Source organism: Lacerta agilis, chromosome 2 (assembly GCF_009819535.1).
Source record: "Lacerta agilis isolate rLacAgi1 chromosome 2, rLacAgi1.pri, whole genome shotgun sequence".
NCBI lineage: Eukaryota > Metazoa > Chordata > Lepidosauria > Squamata > Lacertidae > Lacerta > Lacerta agilis.
In genome coordinates this window covers 35,961,144-35,984,909 of record NC_046313.1, presented here as the reverse complement: position 1 = coordinate 35,984,909, position 23,766 = coordinate 35,961,144, and positions in this window count along the sequence as shown.

Genomic DNA, 23,766 nt, shown 5'->3' with positions numbered 1-23,766 from the left:
TTCTTTTTTTTTCAAACCACATTACCTCATTGAAATTGCAAACTATTTAAACTTGCAGCTGGATCACCTGGTTTCTTCCTCTTCCAAAACTTTATCTAGCGCCGCATTAAAATGATTTATTGTTGTTCTCTACTGGCAGTGTTTTTGGCAGTTTATTCTTCCCTTTCCAAAGGAAGAAAAGCAGCCTCATGATTCTTATGCATCACCTCCACTTAGATTCCTTGTATGGGACACCTGGTTATAGCATTCAATTAAATATGGACAGATGGTGGGGTTTAACATGCATTTGCTCCTCTGACGAGTCCTACTTCGCAAAAGCGGCACTTGTGAGATCTGTGCCAAAAAATCCCATATACCATTTGGATGCCCAAGTGGGAGGTTACTCTTTTACCAAACCTGTACATTCTCTCCCCCATGGACTACCGGTAAGTGACATATCACAATAGAACAGTGGAGAGGAATGGGGGAGCAAAACATCACCACGCATGCAAGTCTCCCCTCACATTTCCCTGGATCACCATGACTTGACTTAATTTTTTTATGGCACTTTTCCAAGAACCAAGTTAAGCTCAAATCAGCTCATAACAACAATTAAGCATTAACAAATACAGTCGTAACCTCGGAAGTTGAACGCAATCTGTTCCAGAAGTCTGTTCAACTTCCGAAACATTCAGAAACCAAAGCGCGGCTTCCGATTGGATTGGGAGCCCCGTTGGATCTGGGGGCAGCGAAGGAGAGGGGGAAGGATTCCCGCCATCTCCCACTTAAAGGGCTGTTGGCCCCTCCCCTCAGCTGACCGGATTGGTCAGCCTCTGGGGAGAAGCGTCAGGAATCCAGCCAATCGCGCAGGGGCTGTGTATCAGCCCCTGCACGTGTGCTCGGGTCATGATGCCCGCAACGCCACCTCCTGCCTATAGGCGGAAGTGGCTTTGGCCAAGTATGATTGCCCTGGATACATAGAATCATGATATTATCCCATTCTGTATCCCCAAATAACTAGAACCATCCATGTGATGAATGGGGAGCAGGGAAAGGCATACAATTTAAAATAAGAATATGAATATTCTCAGAGCTTTCTGAAAAATATTTCAACGCTACCCAAAGCATTGCTTTTAATTAAAAATCAAAATGGGAGAATATTCAGCATAGTCTTCATTCAAGTAATAAAGAGGAACTCATAATCTTTCTCTGTGTGTCTTTGTGATATTTGTGCAAGATGTAGATCCTTTTCGGAGCTTCTCGGGAGCCCACTGACAGATGCTGCATATTCAATTCTGCAGAAATGGATAACTGTTTCTTCCCATTAACATAAAGTGGGGAAGAGTGCGAATAAAGTGTAAAACTGTGGGTGTGTCAGTAAAACCAGAGGAGATGGTCACTGATTTTTTTTTTAACCAAAGGAAAACTTGGCTCCAAACTGTGCTTCTTAAAAATTCATCCTCATCATCAAGCTCCTTTGGCACAAGCTGGTAGAGATATTCACCATCTTCAACTTGTCAGCAAAGATTTCTGACCCATTGCATGTTTTCATTTCTCATTCCTTAGTTCTAACCAAATAGGAATGGGAGTGTGTATGGATGAGGCAGCCCAGCGTCGCAGTGTCCAAACAGCGGGGGTCATAAACTGCACCTGCGTTCTTGATGACTTGGCAATTTCAACCAAAGCTCTACACACACACAGAGAGAGAGAGAGAGAGAGAGGTCACTGAGGGCTTTTTTTTTTAATTGCTTTGTTTTCTCAAAGGCTTTCTTTATGAAAACACAGCCTCCTACCAAAATAATAATGCTTTTTACCGAGCTGACAAAGCGAAATAATTAGTTTGGCATTTTGTGTGTTTGTTGCTGCCCTCCTCTGAGTCACGAGCTGTGAATTGTAGGACAGAGAGCAACCAGCAGAAGATGGGGGCGGACTGGTGTTTGTCTTGGAATGCTGCAGACGGGGCCAACGTCTGCTGAGCAGATCTCTCCTATATTCTTGTATCCCGCACAGCAGACAAAAACCACAACTGCCTCTTGTGCCATTACAGGAGAATGTTATTAAACTATAACCGGGGTGGGTAATCAGTTCAATGTGTTGTGTGTGTGTGTGAAGAACAGGACACATGCACACAATTTTTAAATGCTCTGTGCAAGTTTTGGGGACAAATAATAGTTCTATAGTAGTTGTAATAAGACAGAATCAGCGGTTTTTTCTGGGGGGGGACACAGGGGGACACATACCCCTAAACGTTTTGTGAATCTAAGTTTGGCCTCATTGAGGGGCAGTATTTCAATATGAGTAGAAAAATGAGAGTACCCCTAAACATTTTTTTAGGGGGGGGAGCACTGGACAGAATAAACCTGGCATTTGCTTGCTGTGCTGCTAGTTATGCTGCTAACTACTTTGCACTTATTTTGTGAGGGGTTTCCCCCCCCTAAAATGATTTATAATGCATAATGTTCACTCAATTAATCCAGCAGTCCAGTCCTAAGGATCTAGGCATTGCCATGCTTGGATCAGGCAAAGGTGTTTCCATCACTGGCCGGCCAGCTGCATCCAGAAGCTCAAAGGTGAAGTGTAGCAAAGACAGCAGCCCTTGGAATGCAGAGGACATGGAGCCTCCATTAGCTATCATGACTAATAGCATCTTATATATCAGGGATGAGGAGCCTGTTGCCCTCAAGATGTCAGACTCCCATTATCCCTAAACATTGGCCATGCTGGTTGGGTCTGAAGGGATTTAGAGTCTTGCAGCATCTGGAGGCCTACAGGTTCCCCACCCCTGCTATATACCTAACTAGGTTTTACTGTTCAAATAGCCTTACAGTGCAAATTGTATACATGTCTATTCAGATTACAGCTTTAGGCTGCAAACCTATACTTACTACCCTAAAAGGACGCTCTATTAGACTCTGTGGGACTTAATTCAGTTTCTGCATGTATGGGGTTGTACTGTTACTTCCTACTAGGTTATTTAGGGGTGCAGAAATAAAATGGGGGAGATCTGGTGTCTTTGTTTTTTGTCTGTTTCTGAGCCTACGACATGCATAGTCACTTGGAAGATGATAGAGTTGTTGCTCCAGGTTCCTTGCTTTAAGAGTCTGAATTAATTAGATACATACATAAGTCATTTGGCATGCCTAAATATTCTATAACAGATTAAAACCAGAATATTATTGGGGATTAAATTTAATACATTTTAAGCACACAGTAAACATTTTTAAGCCTGCTGAACAAACATTTTTAGGAGCCCCCTTATTTTGGTAATTACAAGGTGTTTTAAGCATATATGAAGCCTGAGCATAAGATGGAAAGGCTCAAAGCATTAACTCTCCAATACATCTTGTTCCCCCATGAAGTTTGGGGGGGGGGGTGCAGAGCTGTCAACCTTCCTTTTTTTGCATTGGGAAACGGCCATAGCTGTCAACTTTCCCTTTTTTGCAATGGGAAACGGTGCTGGAATAGGGGAATTTCCCACAAAAAATGGAAAGTTGACAGCTATGGGGGGTGTCATGTGGTTTCAGCACAAGGGAAGCCTCTCTATCTTCTCAGCTCCAGAGGAGACTATATATATCGCATGACACCACAGTATATTTCTTCTAGTTCAGAGTGAAGTGCATGAATACACACTTGGCTGATCTTTACAGTTGAACAAATCTTGGATTGTTTCCTCTTCTGGAAATGCTAAGCTTTGTAGGTACTGGAGTGTAGGCGTTATGAAAGAGATTTGGAAGGGTGTATGTGTTTCTAAACAAAAAAAAATGCAGAAAGACTCCTACTAACACTTTTCAACCACTATATCTGAAACACTCAGTAGAGGTAAGATTGCCAGAAGGATAAAACATTTCACAACAGGTGATGTCACAGTGGAGTGCAGGGTGAAGCCAAGAATGTCAAGAGTGGCAGTTTTATGGAAGCCGCATACGGACAAAATACCCACATATGAATATTTCACCAACAGGAGTACCACAAAGTGATGTCTGTGCACCACCTCCAGCGCTGGAGGTGTTATGTTTCTGAATGCCAGTTGCTGGGAATCGCAAGTTGGGATGGCCCTGTTGCACTCAAGCCCTGCCTGTGGGCTTCCCATAGACATCTGATTGGCCACTGTAAGAACAAGGTGCTGGCCTAAATTTGCCTTTGGCCTCACCCAGCAAGGCTCTTCTTTCATTCTTAAAATAAATCTGCAGGCCACATATGCTGAACATTGCTAGAAGAAACTGCAGGAATTATATACAGTTCTCTATTCTAGGTCCTATGCTTGCAATATCTGTGACATTTCATGACATTCTTCATTAGGAAGCAATAACTCAAGGGATTTTTGTGGAGAAATAGGAGTTATTTTAGCATCCCTTCTCACTGCAGCCCACACCCAGATGCTATCCCGCCACACATGAAGTCCGCAACTTCTAACTCCACAGTAAAGTGTCTCTTATTTCCTGGTCCCTCTGACAGAAATTCCTTCTGCCCTGGGGCTGTTATACTGACAGTGACTCTTTTATCTCTTCCCTCTTATGCTAGTGACCCTGGAGGCACCCAGCATGCTGGGGATCAATGCCTCTCCTTGTAAACATGTGTAGGAAGCATCTATTCATCATTCCTCCACCCCCCCCTCCCACCATTCTGTTCTTGGGCATGTCTTTTGACAGCCCATTCTCTATTGTTCCGCCCTCACCCAGTTAGTCCCTCTCTGCTGGTTGAGTGACAGTGGCAGGAACGCCTGGCAGCTCAAGACTGAATCGGCCTCTATGCTCCTCATCCTACAACTGTGGAGGGGAAGCATTTTGCTTTTTGCTGCTTCAGGCTTTGCTTTAGAATCCACAGCCTGGAAAACGCCATGCGTAAGATTGGCCATTTCTTTCACAGGAGGCACCCCTGAGTATGCTGTTTGAGAAATGACCAAAGGAGGGGGAAAACACTCTCTTTCAGGTGTATTCACAATAGACAACCTGTCTCAAAAAATGTAGAGCAGGCATGTCCAACAGGTAGATCGTGATCTACCAGTAGATCACTGGACATCTGTGGTAGATCACTGGTAGATCATTGACAACCCCCAAAGAAGCTGAACAACTGTGGCTCCCCTAAAAAATGCTCAACATTTTACCTCCTCCCTGAAAAAAACTCAACAACTTTGACCCAACCCCCCCCCAAATGGGCCTTCCTGAACTCCCAAAAAGGGGGTAGATCGCTGCCAGTTTTTAACTCTGTGAGTAGATCGCAGTCTCTTGGGAGTTGGCCACCCCTGATGTAGAGTTACAGCTGGGAAGCTGCCCAACTCCAAGCTGTTTCTGCATGCAATTGTCAGTGGGGTTTTTTGTGTACTATGTATAGAGTGATCATATTAGTCATGTTCCCGTGTATTGTTTGTACAGCTCTTCAGTCTGTGCTTTGCAATCTTTATTGTGTTTGCCCCAAGATCAATATTATTCCCATTTTACTGATGGGCAATTGAGGTCGAGCAAATATAAAGCTGGATAGGCCTCCTATATTGCTCTGAATAGGGTTTTTTCAGCAGTTGCAGATTTTCCTACCCTAGCATGATAAGCTGTGCCTTCCAAAACTCTCTTTTATACAGGTGTTAAGGGCACAAAGTAAGCACCCTGCCTTCTCTTTCTCCTTTGATCAGTGGCTACTAGCTGTGACAACTCGGCTCTACCTCCACTGTCAGAGACAGCATGTCTCTGAATGCCATTCGTTGGGATTCATGGTGGGGAGAGTGCTTTTGGGCAATCCCATATAAGCATCTGGCTAGCCACTGTTAAAACAGAATACTGGACTAGGTGTGGAACGTGGATGGTCACCTGATCAGTTGTGGGTAAGGAATCAAGGATAGGGAACCTGTGTCCTCCAAATGTTGTTGGACTCCATTTCCCATCAGCCTCAGACAACACAGTCCATTGTCAAAAATGATGAGAGTTGTAGTCCATTCAGTGTCTGGAGCACCACAACTTCCCCATTGGCATATGTGAAAGACACAGATAATCCATTCTTCAGTTTTACAGTTTTATGCAAGGCCCTTTGTGATAGCTATGCTGAGACTTTACTACAGAGCCTAGCTGTTTCGCAGATACTTGGGGCATGCAAGGAAATATACCCCTAGCTTAAATGAATCTCTTGCCCAGAAGAGAACTTCAAGTGGATAAACTGTGCTTATATCTGCTTTGCCTTATGAAAACTTACCTCAGGCTTTGTAAAGAAGGAGGAAATGTACCGGTATTCTCCTTACTTCATTATCTGGGTGTTAGCTGGCAAAGAGAAAAATAAATAAGAGTAAGAGATAAGCCTTTATATCCAACCTCATATCTTCACAACAATGAATTGCTGGTAAATCAAGTTGAACTTGTTGTCCAAACCTAGGCTTTAGATGAGGATTACTGTTTTTCCTAAAAGAAGATCAGCGTCTTGACATATCGAGAGGCAACAATTTAAAAGGTGCCACTTTGACCAATAAAGGCTGTGCTAGTTTAATTTCTGCCCGCCTTGCAGTTTTTAAAGACACATATCTCTGCCAGAGGAGGGAGGTACCCGGTAATAGCTTCATTCCGTTCCAAAGCTTCGGCTAGGTACCAAATAAGTACCACTGCTAGAAATGATGGCAATACTCTTTGGGAAGAGACCTTAACTCAGTGGTGCAGCATTAACTCAGGTTCCATCCCTGACATCTTCAAGTAGAGCTGGAGAAAGACTCCTCTCTGAAACCCTGGAGAGCTGTTGCTAGTCAGACAATACTGAGCCAAATGGCCAATGGTCCGACTCAGTGGAAAGCAGCTTCCTATGCTCCTATTCCAACTCTATGGTGGAAGTCATGCTTTGAGTTCTTACCCACCCACCCCAATGCTTTGTCTCACTCCCCATTTAGCATGTAAAAAATGAAACCGGGAGTACCGGAGTATGCAGCCTGGAAGTGCCGTGTACATATAGGGAGGGGACGGCGACCCAGGGGGTTGGTTAGTCCTTCCGTGATGGTGTTATCTGTTTGTGATTTCTCCCAAGACACCCAAGTCCCTGCTCAAAAAAAAGTCAACATTCTTCAAAACAGAGATTGCAAATTAAGCATATTTATCCAAGAATTTATATTAAGCATAGTTTGCGGAATGAAAAAAATAATTCTTTAGGATTCTCTCTCTCTCTCTCTCTCTCTCTTGCAACAGGGTTTGAACTTTTAGGGGTTGAAAGTGTACCCAACTCTGCTTATGTTCAAATGATTGGGTAGCCTTAAACATAAATAAACTTTCACACAGCACTGCTTCTGAAACAGTAGGCCAATTTTGTGAACAGAGCATGGCCACCCACCCAAGCAGTCAATAGGGTGTGTGATCTGTATCTCTCGACATTATTTGGCAGGGCACCCTGAATGTTTCAAGAAATAATAGCTCTTGTGCCATATGCAGCTAGAGTGGCTGTCCCTCACTGGGATTACAATCTCCAGGAGCTAACAAGTCCTTGCTATGGGGCAAGTCCATTGCCTCGTAGCAAGGCAGCACCTAGTTTATTGCAGTAGTGACACCCAACTTAATTAGCGGCCACTAGATTTGAAAATGATTTTCTTCCTTTCTTTTAATCATGTGTTAATTATACTTGAGACTTAGAGCCAAACAAAACGCCAGCACCACAGAGTGAATATTTTTAGCTTACTGTGCAATCTTCTTGGAAGTTAAGCCCCACAGAGTCCCATGTTGCTTCATCCTATGAAAGAGGGCACAGTGTTTCAGCCTTAAACATATATGACAAAGGCTCTGTGCCTTTAACAGCTTCACAACAGGCAGAAAGCAAAGGGCATGTCTTGCAACCTGTTAGAATTTCTGCCTGTGGTACTGGATTTGGGAGCAAGCTGAGTAAGCCAAGGCTTGGGGCCTCACATTGTTAGGGACCTCTTGCAGTATAAAGCACAATTGGCTGGCTTTGGTATGTTTGACTTGGAAGTAACTCTCTAGAAATAATAGCCAGTAAAGTGAGACAACAACAGGTTTGTTGGCAGTATATCCATATTTACCGAGGATAGGAGATGCAGGCACAGCAGCATTCTCTTGTCTTTCATAAGGTTTGGTTGTTAAGTCTTTGTTTGTGGAATGTTCTCCCCGGGGAGGTTTGCCTGGCACCTCCATTATATATCTTTAGGCTCCTGGTAAAAACATTCACCTCCAACCAGGCCTTTGGCTGATTTATACAATAGACACTTGGGTTGCGAACGTATCCATGTGGGAGGCACGTTCGCAACCCGCAGTGTTCGCAACCCGCAGCGCCGCTTCTGCGCATGTGTGAAGCATGATTGAGCGCTTCTGTGCATGCGCGAGTGCCAAAACCTGGAAGTAACCTGTTCTGGTACTTCCGGGTTTGGCGCGAGCGCAACCTGAAAAAATGTAACCCGCAGCGTTCGCAACCTGAGGTATGACTGTATTCTCCAGCCTTTCATTTGTGCTTGTGGGAAGGGGTTATTGTTTTTTGGGAGGGTTGTTTTAACTATTTTTAACTGTTTCTACCTAGTGTTTTTACTCTGTGAACTGCCCTGAGATCTCGTGATGAAGGGGGTTATATAAATCATTAGCAGTAGTAGTAGTAGTAGTAGCAGTAGTAGTAGTAGTGAGTAAACTGCACTGAGCACAGCAAGGCTCACTTCTGAGTAAAAAGGTGTGGGGTTGAGTCCAACTGTGATTGGATGGTCAATGTCACTTTAATATCTCAATAAACTAGCCTTCTCTAACCTGATGCCCTCCAGATATTTTGGATTACAACTCCCATTAACCATGACCACTGGCCATACAGGCCAGGGCTGATGGGAGTTGTGGGGAATGTGTAATAAGCACTGCATCAAAGCAAAGCTAGGATAGCAAGTATGGTATCTGAAGAAGTGTGCATGCACACGAAAGCTCATACCAAGAACAAACTTAGTTGGTCTCTAAGGTGCTACTGGAAGGAATTATTTTTTTATTTTTTATTTTGTTTTGACTATGGCAGACCAACACGGCTACCTACCTGTAACTGGAACTATGGTGGTTTTGTACAGGGAGTGTACTGAGTGGCGCCCTGCCAATGGAAGGGATGGCAGAGGTATCTACTAGTGATTAGTGTACATATTTTTGGAAAGAAGAAATGGAAATATTTGCCACTATGAATTTCTTTAAGAGGGCAAGACTGGATCCAGGAGGTAGCAACACACAAACACGCAACAGAAAGAGCTGAAGGTTAAAATATGTTCAAACTAACAAGGCTCTAGATCAGAGGAACATGCATTTTGTCTGTTAATGCAGTGAATCCAGGGTTTCCAACACAGTGTTTGCATACCAAGGAGAGTAAGAATGCACTACTAAACTACTAAACTTTCCTTGGAAACAGCATCACCTTGGGGAACATAGTAATCTGCTTAATACCAAGGCAGGCCCAATATTGCCAATAACTGGCAGCAGCTTTCCCCCAAAAAAAGGTTTTCTTGGAAGTATCAAACATTGTGAAGTACTAGAGAATGGGGTAAAAGAGGCTGCAAATTGGAACCCATTGCTCAATATTTGGATTTTGACTTCATGCTCAGTTGTTAAGTGATCAAAATGTTTGGGATCCTCCTGCCCGATGAGGCTTGGCAGGAGATCCTTTTAGCTGTTGCCTGTTGCATAGCCTGCTTGCTTTGTTAAACACCTTCCTTGATAGGCTACGGAGCATCATGAGTCTGGTTCTCCTCTGAAGCACAAAATGTGTTTGCTGCCTCCTGCTCATTCTGCTAAATGGGATCCCAGATATCTGTCCTAAAGTCCCTCCCCAATGGCACTACTGTCCAACCTTGTTTAGTAATGCCCTGCCCTCCTTCTCCTTCATGAGGATGAATGAGCTCAAGTTTTTAAAGTCCATTGCATGCTTAACATGATAAAGAAAGAGCACTGAGACTTCTTTTGGAGCATCTTGATAATTCATGGAATTGTACATGCACAAACACAAACAAACAAGTGGGTTATTACGCCACTTGAAAGTTATGCTGAGCTTTTTTCAACAACTTCTTCAGTGGCCTGAGTTCAGTTTTAAGATATATCGCCTTGGATGGCTCACAACCACATTCCTAAAGACACTTGAGTGTTCCAAAGATGTCCCAAAATACTGAGGCTATTTTGGGATCAAGAGAGTGATAAATTCATACAAATAAGAAGTGCAAGAATTCAAGAGGCAGGGAGAGAAGTCTTGCAGGCAACCAAACAAAAACAAAGGAGGCTATTTCAAGGCACAAGTGTGGGAGAATGAATTACCGTGGCAGGGATATTTTTGTCTGCTTCCTGGACGTGACCCAGTTTAAAGCAGAAGCTCAGGGCAAACAGGTCACCATTTAGTTTGGGTTTCTTATTAATAGTCTCAGACTACGGAGACCAGCTCTTTTCTGTGGCTGCTTACATTCAAGCCAACCTTCCATTAGCAAAAATTAACTACAGAGGAAATGGGGCATTCATTCATATTTAAATCCATGAAATCTTTTGAACTAAATAAGTGTAAGCCCAGCTCATTCAGGACAGCTAAAGGCTGGTACACATGCCTATGGAAGTCTTCTACTTCTCATGTGGAACTCTCAAGAAGGACAGAGCAATTTCATCCCTGCTTCCACAAACAGGTCCCCAGTACATATTCTGGAAAGGGAAATTGCCCAGTCTATTGGCCAGCTGGTGATAAAGGCCCCAGATGTTGTGTCTCAATGGAGTAGGTATGGTGTTCTTTCCAGGTTTGTGCCTATAAGTTTGTGAGTTCAAATCTTATTGCGTGTTTAGACCTTTTAACCTCCCCCCTGAATAAATTCAGACAAGACACAAATTTTGGTTTGGTTTTTGGCAGAATTTAGGCCACAACTTTATTGATTACATCAAGTGAGTGGTTGCATAGGCTCTGGTTCGACTAGCTCCCTGCACCATAGCAGGTAGGGCTTACCCAGGGCACCAGCATAGGTCAGCATAGGGTGAACACCTGGAACAGCGGAAAGCCGGGATCAGGCTAGTCCACCACCCAGATGTCCCCCTGGACTCAGGCATGGGCACAACCCCTCTCAGGGTTGACCAAACCATTAAGTCCCTGGATTCCTTTAATGGAGTACCCTTCACATAAGGATGACCATAGCCACCCCCTATCACCTGAATCGGAGCCTATCTGCAACCTTACAAGTTGCAACGATTTGCTACGCAGCAGGTGAAACCCAAGTGGCACCAGCCAATCAGCCAAGTGGGGAAAATTCCTCCCGTGCCCCTGTCCCAACGACACACGACGGCATAGCAGGGTCAAGCACAAGCCCTAAATATAGGGAGAGGTGGGCAGGTGTTCCGATGCACTGGCCCAAAGAGGAAGCTCGGGGACATGTGCATAGGTTCCTTGATCCATTTAGCTAGCATCCCAATGGCCTGATTAAACCCAGCATTGAGGGACCTACCAATAGGGTGTCGTGGCTATCCAAACGTACCCACCCACAACACAGGGTTTGGTTGCCAGGTCACACCGCAACACGTGCCCTCTTTGAAGGAGGACACGATTAACAGAAGAGAAGCAGAGATATGTTCCTTCTTTAGATAATGATGAAGGGCCACAATGATAAGATTGTGTAAGAGTGGTAAGCAGGGGGTTTTTTTCAGCCAGAACTCTCTGGAGCAGCGTTCTGACACCTCTCAGTTGAGCCCCACCACACCTGAAGAAGCGAGAAGTGGGGGGAGCTCGTGAAACTGCTCAGCTGAAGCAAGGAAGCCTCTCCATGCCAAAGCAGAGCAGCTTCAACAAGCCTCTGGCTGGCGAGGAGACACACACACCAGTCCAAAGAGGTGCATTCTGGCACCTTTTTCTCTATAAAAAAAGCACTGATGGTAAGAGTGCATAATTTATATCATACCACATATATAGAGTACAAAGCATGTATAATGGTCCCTGGTACAATTTTGTGGGTGTCTCCACTCTCCAGTTATAGGAACCAAAGTAGCAAACTGGGCAAAACCTCTGCCTGACAATGAAGACTTGTTATCAGCACAGGCGATAAGGGGCTCAGTCAAACACTGTACAGAAATGTTTCATGTAGGAACCACAAACCACAACTAGTTCAGCTCATGAAGACACCTAGAAGAAGAAGAAGAGTTTGGATTTGATATCCCACTTTATCACTACTGGAAGCGGCTAACATTACCCTTTCCCTTCCTCCCCCACAACAAACACTCTGTGAGGTGAGTGGGACTGAGAGACTTCAGAGAAATGTGACTAGCCCAAGGTCACCCAGCAGCTGCATGTGAAGGAGCGGAGACGCGAACCCGATTCACCAGCATACCGGCATACCGGGCGCCCCCCTCCCCAACCCGCCCCCCCCACGGGCGGGCTGGCGGGCGGGCGCTCGGGCGCTGGCAGCGCAGTCGCTGCCGCCCATGCCGTTCCCGGGAGCACTGGAAGGGCGCACAGAGCCCCGCGACGCTCCAGCGTCATGCCCCTCATCCCCCGCTCGCCCACTCCCCCTTGCGAGGGGCGGCAAGCGCAGGAGGCGTCACGCCGGGGGCGCCGGAGGGATCGCCGCACCACGGCGGCTGATCTCCCTAAGACGGCCCTGAATATATTTTAAGTGGCAGAACTATTCTAACCCCAAGACTGAGACTCTTCTGGGTCCTTTTTAGTGGGAGAGTGTTGTATTTACATGCATGTACTTAGAGGAATATGCAAACAGCCTTTCATATAAGATCATTATGGGACTAGGTCAAGAAACCAGTGACTTTCTCCCTTTTGCTGCAGCTTTTGCCTGCCTAACTGAACTGTTCTGACTTGTAATTATGAATCTGTTGTGATTTTTAAAAAAACAAGTTAACCTCTAGATTTTGATTGTGCCATGTGTTCTTTTCGCACAAAAGGCATTTATTTTGCCCCCTAAAGAACTCCTATGAGGCCAGTTTTGCATCTTTTCTCATGCTAAATGGAGTGGCCTTGTCACACAGGCATCTATGCTAATGTGCCTATTCAAGGATTAAAATACTAATTAATATGAATACATGGGTTTTGAATATGTCCATAAATAAATAAGCGTTCCGTATTGGCAAAATGTTGTGCTATATGCATTAGTTAATCGCCAGACAGAAGGATGCCAACTCTGGAGCATTAGCTATATGACCTTCACTATCTGGAACACATTTAGAGTCCTGAACGCTTATCCTGCTTTTCAATTCCTAAGTCAGAACGCAAACAGCTTATTTCTCCATTTCCCTTCCTGCTTTTGTATCGTTTTGACTGCCTTTCTCTTTCTATCTATTCAACAGTTTCAGTTAGCTTTCTTATGGATTTCAATCTTTTCCTGCTATCAGTGCTATCATTGTTTACCCACAATACCTTTGGTGCCTGCTGTGGAGAACTAGCCTCATGCCAGGTAGGGGTTAAATGTTCTGACAGTTAGAACCCTCAGGGGCGGGCTTAGCCTGGGTATAAAACACCCCTCCCAGTGGACAGTAAGGTTGAAGTGGGAGTTGAAGTGTGGGCAGGAGGAGTTAGAGTTAAGTGCGGGGAGTTGAAGTGTGAGTCAAGAGATAGAGCTGGGAGTTTAGAGTCTTAGGTGGATGTTAGCAGAGAGGATAAAGAGATTGTGAAACGCATTGTTATTGCTATTTAGTTAACATTTAGAGGTATTAGGCCGGTAACATTTAGAGGTATTAGGCCGGTATAGGACAACTGTTATAAGCTTATTGAACAACCGTTATTTTATCAGCAACCACAAGCTTTGTACGCAATAAACATCTTTTTAGTTCACAATATCCTCGTCTGTGGTGAATGAAGTAAGCAGGATCCAGCTAGTAGTCTGAAGGGCTGCTGCTGGGAACTGTTTGTCGTTGGTGCAGCACTCATAGACCGTAAAACGTCCGGGGGTGGGCTGTACAGGGCGAAGGGCCTGCGACATTAAAGTGGTGGCAGCGTCGGGATACGAAAGATTGTCATAAAGTGGTGGTCACATTGAGATCAAAGATCTAAAGTGTTGGCAAGAAGTGCCAAGGTACAAGAAAGATTTAAGAGTGACGCATTGTGTGAAGTGTGAGGCTTAAAGAGGATTTAAGCAAACTTCAGTGAGACTCTACAATCTAGTCAGGAAGGGGGATCGCATACACCTGGAAAGGGAGAAGGGGAATTCAGAGAGGAATTACCTGGCCCTAGGGTGTGGTGTGATAGCGCCTGAGACTGTGAGATTGTGAGAGAATTACAAAGATACTTTGCGTTTGAAACTATTTCAGGCAGAAAGGTTTATAGTGAGAGGTCGGAAAAGTACGCTGGATAAAGTGCACTGAGGTAACTTTAGGCGTGACTTTGGACCTAAGCTGTGGAAACTAAGCCTGGAGAAATAGTTTAACTGAAACATCCTTGATTTAAGTACAGAAATAATACCACCAAATAAATAGAAAATGCCACCTAGAAAGACTAAAGCAGCTCTTAGGGACTCACAAGTAGAAAGCTCTGAAGAAGAAAATGGGGTTTCCCAGATCGAGGAAACCAGTACTGAAACAGTTAACAAAAATCCTGCTGAGGGGACTAGTTTTAAAGCCTCAGAGGAATTTGAGAAATGGAAACTTGAGAAGGAATATAATTTAAAATTCGAGCTAGCAAAATTACAAGCTGAAGCAAAAGAGAGAGAATTAAATATTGAGAGAGAGAGAGAGAGAGAGAAAGGGAGGCAATGGCACTGAAAGAGAGAGAATTAAAGTTACAAGCTGAGGCAAAAGAGAGAGAATTAAAGTTCCAAGCTGAGGCAAAAGAGAGAGAACTGAAAGAGAAAGAAATGACCTTAGCTATTGAGAGAGAAAGAGAACGGGAGGAAAGAGAATATTTACTAGAAATGAAAAGACTTGAATTATCAGCTGTAGATAATAGAAACAACAACAATAGTTCCACACAAAATCCTAGCAGGGTGGATTTAAAAAGATTCCCTGACTTCAGAGATAAAGACGATCCTGAAGCGTTTATCATTTCTTTTGAGAGGGCTTGCGAAGATTTTGAAGTAAAAGATGAGGAGAAAATGCAAATACTGAGAGCTCGTATTAGTGGAACATTAACAGAGATTTATTCTCAAATGCCATCTGATCAATCTAAAGATTTTGAAGCATTTAAACAGTTGGTTTATGTTAGATTCGGAATTACTGCAGAACAACTGAGACAAAAATTTAGAACAATAACAAAAGTGTGTGAGGAAACATTTGCTCAACTAGGAGCTAAAACTACAAATTATTTAAACAAGTGGCTAGAACAGGAGGGTGCTGATTCTGTGGCAAAAATAAAAGAGGTGATCGCATTGGAACAATTTTATGACACGATTAATAGTCATCTGAAGTATTTAATTAAAGAAAGACGCCCTAAAACCATCCTGGAAGCTGCTAATCTGGCAGATGAAATAAATGAAATCCGAGAACACGCTTATGATGCCCCAAAATATAAGGACAAACAGTGGGAAACAAATAAGTTTAAGAGAATGCAACAGCCCACAAAGTTTACCACAGAAACTGCCAAGAAAATTTTTCCCGCCAATGCAAATGTTCCCCATAACACGACTATGACAACGGGGGAGACTGAGGGAAAAGTAAATAAATATAGTGAGGGTAAAAGGCCTGAATTAATCTGTTGGCAATGTGGGAGAAAAGGCCATCGACAGGTGGACTGTAGAACTGAACTCAGAACTAGGAGTGCAAATACTATCCCTCAGAAGCAGACATATTGTGTCCAAACTGTGGAGACAGAGCCAACTGCCAACATGGTTGCCACGACAACCGAGGCCCAGTCAGAGGCTGATGAGTTACCAGTGGCCCAAGTTGTGAGGTGCTATATAATTCAACAAGATGACATGCTATTACACAAAACAGGAGAAGAAATTTGGGTGAATGGTAAACCGTATAAAGGCTTAAAAGACACAGGGTCTCAGATTAGTATTGTACATCCTGATTTGTTAAAGCCAGAAGACTTTATTAAAGGCAAAACAATCAGTTTAAAAGGAATATCAAAACAGCCAGAAATCTTGCCAGTCGCATTAGTTAATCTGACATATAAACAATGGTCTGGAAAATGGCAAGTAGCAGTTTCACCAGAAATCCCAGCTCCAATGTTAATCGGGTGGGATCTCCTTGACCATGTACAGAGTGCATTTGTAATAACTAGGGCACAAAAACTGCGACAGTTACCTCAGGAGGAAAGGCCTGATACAATTGCTGAACTGACACAAGATACAAGTATAATGCCAGTTACAAATAGTCAAGCAGCTAGTTTTGCAGCCAAGCAGAAACTAGATACAGATTTACAGAAATATTTTCAAGCCACAGCCGTGAATACAGTATTAACCCCTGAAAGCCCGGAGCGGTTTATAGTCAACAATGGGTTGCTATACAGGGAGATTCTTTTAAAGCCTAATAGAGGGGGTAATGAGATCCACAGGCAACTGATAGTACCTACTGAATTTAGAACCAAGATAATACAACATGCACATGGCAGTATCTTTGGAGGTCACTTGGGAATCACCAGAACCAAACAAAGGGTGTCCCAAAATTTCTTTTGGCCTGGGATGGGCAAGCAAATAAAGTTATTTTGTCGAACGTGCCATACTTACCCGTTACAACTGACATGGGAAGGTCCTTGTAAGATCATTTCAAAAATGAATGATATAAACGATATAATTCAATACGGTGAAGGGAGGCGGGTCATGCATGTGAATAGGATAAACCCAATCAAGTCCCTAAACCATGAACCCAATCTAGACTACAGTAGTCACGTTGTTGAAAAAGCCTGTGATATTGGTAAAGGAGTGTCTACCTGCAATGTGACCAGTGACCTATCTGTGAGATCAGTTAGAACAACTAGTCAAATTTATGATAAACCATTCATCAGTTGGAAAGATAGAAAGAAAGACGTGCTAGAAGTTATAGCTGGCATGGGGGCCTATCGACTTTCTATGAAAGTGAAAGTGTTTCCTACACTAGAGATTGTGTGGTGGGAAGATGGGTACCCTGCTGCTCATGCAACACAAATAAATGTCCAAAATGAATATGGTTACACAGCATTAACAGGGCTACCACGTCAAAGGCATACAAAAGTAGTCTTAAAATTGCTCGAAGTGGGAACTGATAAATCAATACAGACCAAAGATGAACTGACAACAAGGGAGATTGCTATGAGCAATAAGCAATCAGAGCTTTGTAGCTTACTTTCATTAAGTGAACACGCTTGTCTACAAAGCGCCAGCAAGCTGACTAAAAAAGAAGATATACATAAACTTCTAAAAATAGTTCCCAGTGCATTTAAAAGCCAGACAACCAGTGTTTATGCAGCTTATGATGACCTGGAGATGTGTGTACAAGTCTGCGAGCTTAAACATTTAACAGAGATCCTGAAGGAGGGAGAGGTTGAATTAAGAGAGCTTTTGACCCTGAGAAACAAGGACTCTACCCAGCTTGGGATCCACAATCGTTACAGACGCCTCGAGTGCAGAGATCGGAATGGGACTGTGTCATCTGGCCAGGGAAGACAGCTTACATCCCATCACGTTTGGCAGAGAAAAGACTGGTGCCCCGAGAAAGATACTTCTTGCGACGGTTAAGGACGATAAAGAGCGTGAAAGGATCCTAAACATCATCGCAGACGCCTTATAATGAAGACCCAAAGACAAAGGTTAATGGACAGTTACGGTTTTTCTTGCAATAAAGACCTAATGCTGCATGAACTATTGTATATAAGGTTCACAACTATATGTACTTTTACTGAAGATGTAACTGATTATGCCATAGTTAGAGAAAATATAGGTAAGAGTTATAAAATGTAATGTTTATATTAATGTTTTAAACTGTTGTTTGTATCAGAGGGATACTTTGGCTAGTAACTCCTCTGATACAAACCTAAAAAGGAGGGAGGTATGTGGAGAACTAGCCTCATGCCAGGTAGGGGTTAAATGTTCTGACAGTTAGAACCCTCAGGGGCGGGCTTAGCCTGGGTATAAAACACCCCTCCCAGTGGACAGTAAGGTTGAAGTGGGAGTTGAAGTGTGGGCAGGAGGAGTTAGAGTTAAGTGCGGGGAGTTGAAGTGTGAGTCAAGAGATAGAGCTGGGAGTTTAGAGTCTTAGGTGGATGTTAGCAGAGAGGATAAAGAGATTGTGAAACGCATTGTTATTGCTATTTAGTTAACATTTAGAGGTATTAGGCCGGTAACATTTAGAGGTATTAGGCCGGTATAGGACAACTGTTATAAGCTTATTGAACAACCGTTATTTTATCAGCAACCACAAGCTTTGTACGCAATAAACATCTTTTTAGTTCACAATATCCTCGTCTGTGGTGAATGAAGTAAGCAGGATCCAGCTAGTAGTCTGAAGGGCTGCTGCTGGGAACTGTTTGTCGTTGGTGCAGCACTCATAGACCGTAAAACGTCCGGGGGTGGGCTGTACAGGGCGAAGGGCCTGCGACACCTGCCACCCTCATTTCCCATCAATTCCCAACCTTAGGAACCCATCTAGTTCACACACAACCTTTCTCCTCCTCCTCCTCCTCTCCCTCTCTTTCCCTCCCATGGGTTTCCTTGCAATTGCCATTCCAGTAGCAGAGTCCTCTCAGTAAGACCTTGGATGTCTATGTCTTCGAATTTTAAACTGCTCTCTCCAGAGTCGGTCAGCTGAAAAGGCCTCACAGTTACAAAAGAGAGATGACATCAGTTATTTGCAGAATAACCATGGCAACCCTCTGGAGACCAGCAGGGCTGCAACATGGGCTTTGAATAAAGAAGGAAAGCTTCATTGTCTCAACAAGATTTTAGGTTGATTTAGATTTTAGATTAATTGGAACTGGTTCTAGTTCTGGTTTGTGTGGGGGTGGGGGAGAGCAAGAGCAAAATAGACTTGGAGCCATTTTAATCAATGAAGATGTCTTCCCTTTCAGAAATATTTTTATGAACGGAAGTAGCCTTGGAGTCACTGTAGATGGAGAGGAATTGTTTGGAAGTAACAGTTTTAAGTGCAAGTCTACAGTATCGAGCGAATGAAACGATTGGAGAGTTTTGCCCTAGAATAGCCACAGGAGCTTTGCTAAAACTGGCAGATAGGTTTTTCAGTGGTAGATCATTCTTCCAAAGTTTGTTACATGTTTTAAATTTTATGTTGAGGTTTCCTACAGCCTAAATTACCAGAAACCAAGCAAAAGACTCAACTGCACTTAGCATCCTGGTTGCAGCTTGGAAACAGAGAGGAGTTAGCTTGAGCTTCCTCTGTGCATTGCCTTCTGGCGCCATTGCAAATCCCAATAGCTCCACTCCCCTGCCAACTACACATCCTGGTGCCACACCAGGTTCAGCATCAGTGTGAAAGAGATCTAGTATGGTATAGTGGGTTGGGTATCAGACTAGGCCCTGAGAGGCTTAAGGGTCAAATCTCTACACAGCCATGAAGCTTACTCAGTGACCTTGGGCCAGCCACCATCTCTCATGAGGAAGGTGGGAAAAATATGTATGCCATTTTGAGTTCTTTGGAGAAATGTTAGGCCAGGCATCCCCAACCTGTGGCCCTCCAGATGTTTTGGCCTACAACTCCCATGATCCCTAGCTAACAGGACCAGTGGTCAGGGATGATTGGAATTGTAGTCCAAAACATCTGGAGGACAGAAGGTTGAGGATGCCTGAGTTAGGCCATAAATGTAACACATATACATGTGTACTGATGCATGCAAACAGGGGCTCTTCTGTGTGAGTGAATCAGGCTTCACACTCACATGGAGAAGCTCACTGACATGTCCAGCTGAACACATGCACAATAAGCAGCTGTGGAATGTTTTGTATTTGATTTGGATCGCTTTGAGTTATTTGAGGCTTACACAACCACATGCAGAATAACATTCTCAGCAAGAATAGAAGCAGAAGTGTCTACCTGGATGGCTTGGGAAGAAATTTGTGATGCAGATGACTATTACATTCTTGGAGCATTCAGAAACCCATTGGAGGGTTTTCAGCATTTGAAATGCTAACTCAACAGTTTTGAAGGTGAGCAGCATGTGCTTCCGCAGCTCTAAGGAAGACCACACTGGGAGCAAGTTCACATGGGAGCTTCATAGAGCCGCTCATGAGAGAGGAGACTGTGGGAGTTTTGAAACTCCAAACATGTGCATGCCTACAAAGGACCTCCCAAGGATGGCCAGAAATGCCTGCTTGAAGACTGACTAATCTGATGGGTACAATCAACCTTCTCACCACAGGTCATCTGCATGTGGTTCTTTGCTTCTTTTCATGGTTTCCTCTTAGTTAAAACACTTACATTTTGCATTCAGTAAAGTCACTTATTTGATTTGTTAGTAACCCTCTTGTTTTTAACCCTGGAACATCATTGTTGACATAATGTGCAAAGCAGAATTATTTGATGCATTTGCACAGCTTTGACGTTTTTGAGCACCTCCCTTCTGGGCTTCAACCATCAGGAGTACAAGTGATTCCTTCAAAGCTCCCTTCGAACTGAAAGCCACTGCAGTGCTCTGGAGGGACTGCGTGCTGTGTAGCAACAGCTAGAGTTAAAAATCAGCTGCCATTTGCTATTCATACTTTGGGGATGAAATGTCAAAACCCGCAATGCTTATGTTTTGCATTTTGGAGTGAAGCATCCTAGCCAACATTCCGGCTGTCCGGAAAGCTTATTACATGATCTGGAGATGGATGGGAGCCATTTGCTGAGTGAATGCACCATGGCTAATTTATTTACCATTATCCAACTTTCTCCTTATTGGCAATGACTTAAAGGTTGAAACTGAGCCAGTCCTTGGATCATTTACTAAGCTTGATAAACTTTAGCACAAGGTCTTCATTACAGTGTACAGCTTCACAATCTGGTGGGGGGTGGGGATGTAACCGAAGGTAATATATGGTGATGAGGCAGACCCCCATCCGTGTTTTAGTATGTAGGTGGTGATTTTAATATTTCAACCCTCACACGCAATGCATAGCCTGAAGCCTGCTAATCACTTCAGAGGAACTGAATAAACCCTTCCCTTCTCTATCCCCATCCCCCTATCTGGAAACACGAATGTTGTAGCCCAAGTGCAAAGAACGTGGAGCCTGAGTACAGCTTCTTCTAGAAAGCAGCATTCTCCAAGTTGAACGAGTGGTGTTAGTGGCAAAAGGTCTCCCTGAGGCCAAAAGTGCAGAGGACCCTGTAGTTCCTACTTCTGTGTGGCTCCTACTTCATGTGTAAGTGGCTCTTGATACAATGCAAAGGGGCTACAGAAAGTCATCCCCTTCCCCCAATTCTTTACATATTTTATATCGAGCTATCTACATGGCTTCCAGTGACTGACATTATATATCTGAAACTTTGCACAAGGGATAGGGAGTCTGCGACCTCCAGATGTTGAAAAAGTACAGCTCTCATCATTCCTGAACACTGACCATATTGGCTGGGGCTGATATGACTTAGGCATCTCACCCCTTCCCTACCATCAGTAAGAGTTTCACTACCCTCTTTATTACACGCAACTTGTTAAGGGTTCAGGACAAAATCCTAAAACTAAAACTGCTTTAGCCCAAGTCCCATAAAGACTTCTAATGAAGGGTCCACATGCCTCACCTCTGCTGTTTTACAGCTGAATTATAACTCTGCAAGGTCTATCAGGTGCTGGCTGTGTAATCTCTCAGAGCCCCAAGATAGACCTTGGCCTGCTGTACATTCCAGAGCTTAATTGTCCCAGAGAAAGTTATCTCCTTTTCACTTTCCATTGCAGAAGGTGCCGCTGCAGACACTCCAAGCATGCAGGGAATGGGAGTGAGGAAGGAGAGCTCTTGACATGACAGCCACAGGCTAAAAGAGTGATAATTGGATCGAATTATCAGCGCACACATTCCTTGCACAGCTACAAGGACAGCTGACAAGGTCTGAAGTGAAGGGAGAAATTCTGGACGACCACAAATAGCTCCCCAACTAGCTCTGAGCATTGCTTTGGTGCATCTTTGGAGAGCACCAAACACTAGTAAATCAACCCTTTCCCCAAAAATAGTAACAGTCTGGAAGCACCCGTAGATTGTATAAGCTATCTAAACTCATTTAAAGTAAACTCACATGGGATAAGTCTATCAATGGCTACTGGTCAAGATGGTTAGGCCTTGCGCTGCTCAGTAGCACAACAAAAGAGACCTTTAGCCTACATGACCTGCTTGTGTGCTTCCTGGAGATATTGTGGGAAACAGGTCATTGAAGTATTTATTTTAATTCTACTATATGTCACATAATATGCAGAATCCCTTAATGGTTTAGATAAAACACAATAAGATTTTTATATATATATAAAAAGAAAAAAGTACTGGTGAAATACCAAACCAAAGAGAACGTAAGGAAGAATTCCATTGCTATCCTGCATCATACATGTAAAATTGCTTGTGTCCCCTGGTTCCCCTTTTGTCTTTGTCATGGCAACGGCCGGTCCTGATCCCCCGGTGACTCACCTCTCTATTTTACCCGAAGTCAAGCACTCCTCCTGCGAGTACTCAGGTCTCTCCTTCTCTCAGACCTGAGTCTCTGCAGCTCAGGAGAAGCTGGTGGGTTACTGGACCCAGGGACCGCCTCAGCCTCCCCTGACCAAACCGGTGGTGGAACAGCTGTAAGCAGGGCCGTCTTAAGTATATCAGGCGCCCTGGCGCAGCCGGCGAACTCACACTCCCATGCTCCGCCGGGCAGCCGGAGGGCGCGGCGCGGCCATCCAGCTCACACTCCGCCGGGCAGCTGGAGGGCGCGGCGCAGCTGGCCCGCTCACACTCCGTCGGGCAGCCGGGCAGCTGGAGGGTGCTGCTGGTGGGCGCTGCCTTGCGCCAGTAGGCTCAATGGTTAAGACGGACCTGGCTGTAAGTGATGGCCCAGCTGAAGGCAATGAGGTAATCTCTGCATCTGGAGCCAGGACAGGCTCAGGGCCCTGACTCGGCCCAGCTGGTGTTTGTTGCAGGGGAATCTGTGCAGACTGGGACTCTGCAGGATCAGGCCCCGGACTTGGCTCAGATGTGTGAGGCAGAAGATCTGGTGCAGACTGAGACTCCTCTGGTTCCGAGTCCGAGCCCGAGTCCCAAGCTATCACAAAGCCAAACGAACAGCTTAATCAGCCCAATTAACCTATCCTGGCTATTCCAGAACTCTAGTTAATGAAAAGTACCCATAGCTGTATTTTAAGGACGGAGAGTTTAAGTGCAAGCTTGTAGTTCATGGCCAGACTTTATGATATGATATAGTAGTTATCTTTATGCAGTGTTTCTACTGAACCCTCGTTTCATTCACCCTTCTACCTTTTCTACAGTATCATATTTTGATTTCCAATGAACTTCTCTCTCCTTCCTTTTTCAAAAATCAATTTCCCCCTGATTTTTCCTCTTCAGCTTATTGCTTGAGCAAGTAATTGAAAAAATAGACACATGATTCTGACAAAGTAAAGCCCTTTTAAGCCCAATTTAGTGGGATTTATGCTCTCCCACTGAACTCAAATGGTCTTAGCTGAGCTTAACTGTTTTTGCGTCAAAACTTACTGAAATGATAAGATTACGAGAAGGAAGACAAAGCAACAGACAATTTAAGAACCCTTGTTCCCCTTTTATAAAATACATGAAATAACAGTATAATCCCAGAATTGTTTAAGATGTTTTCCATGCCTATTATAGTATAATATCACTTTCACCAACCCATCACCCTCCAGATGTTCACCAACCCAGCACCCTCCCATCAACCCCAGCATTTAAAAAATAAATTATCTAATTCTTCACACCATTAATTTGGGGGGGGGGTTTAAATCCAAAACAGATCTGATCTTTAGCTGGGATGTGCTCAATATGTAAACTAACTGTGTTGCACC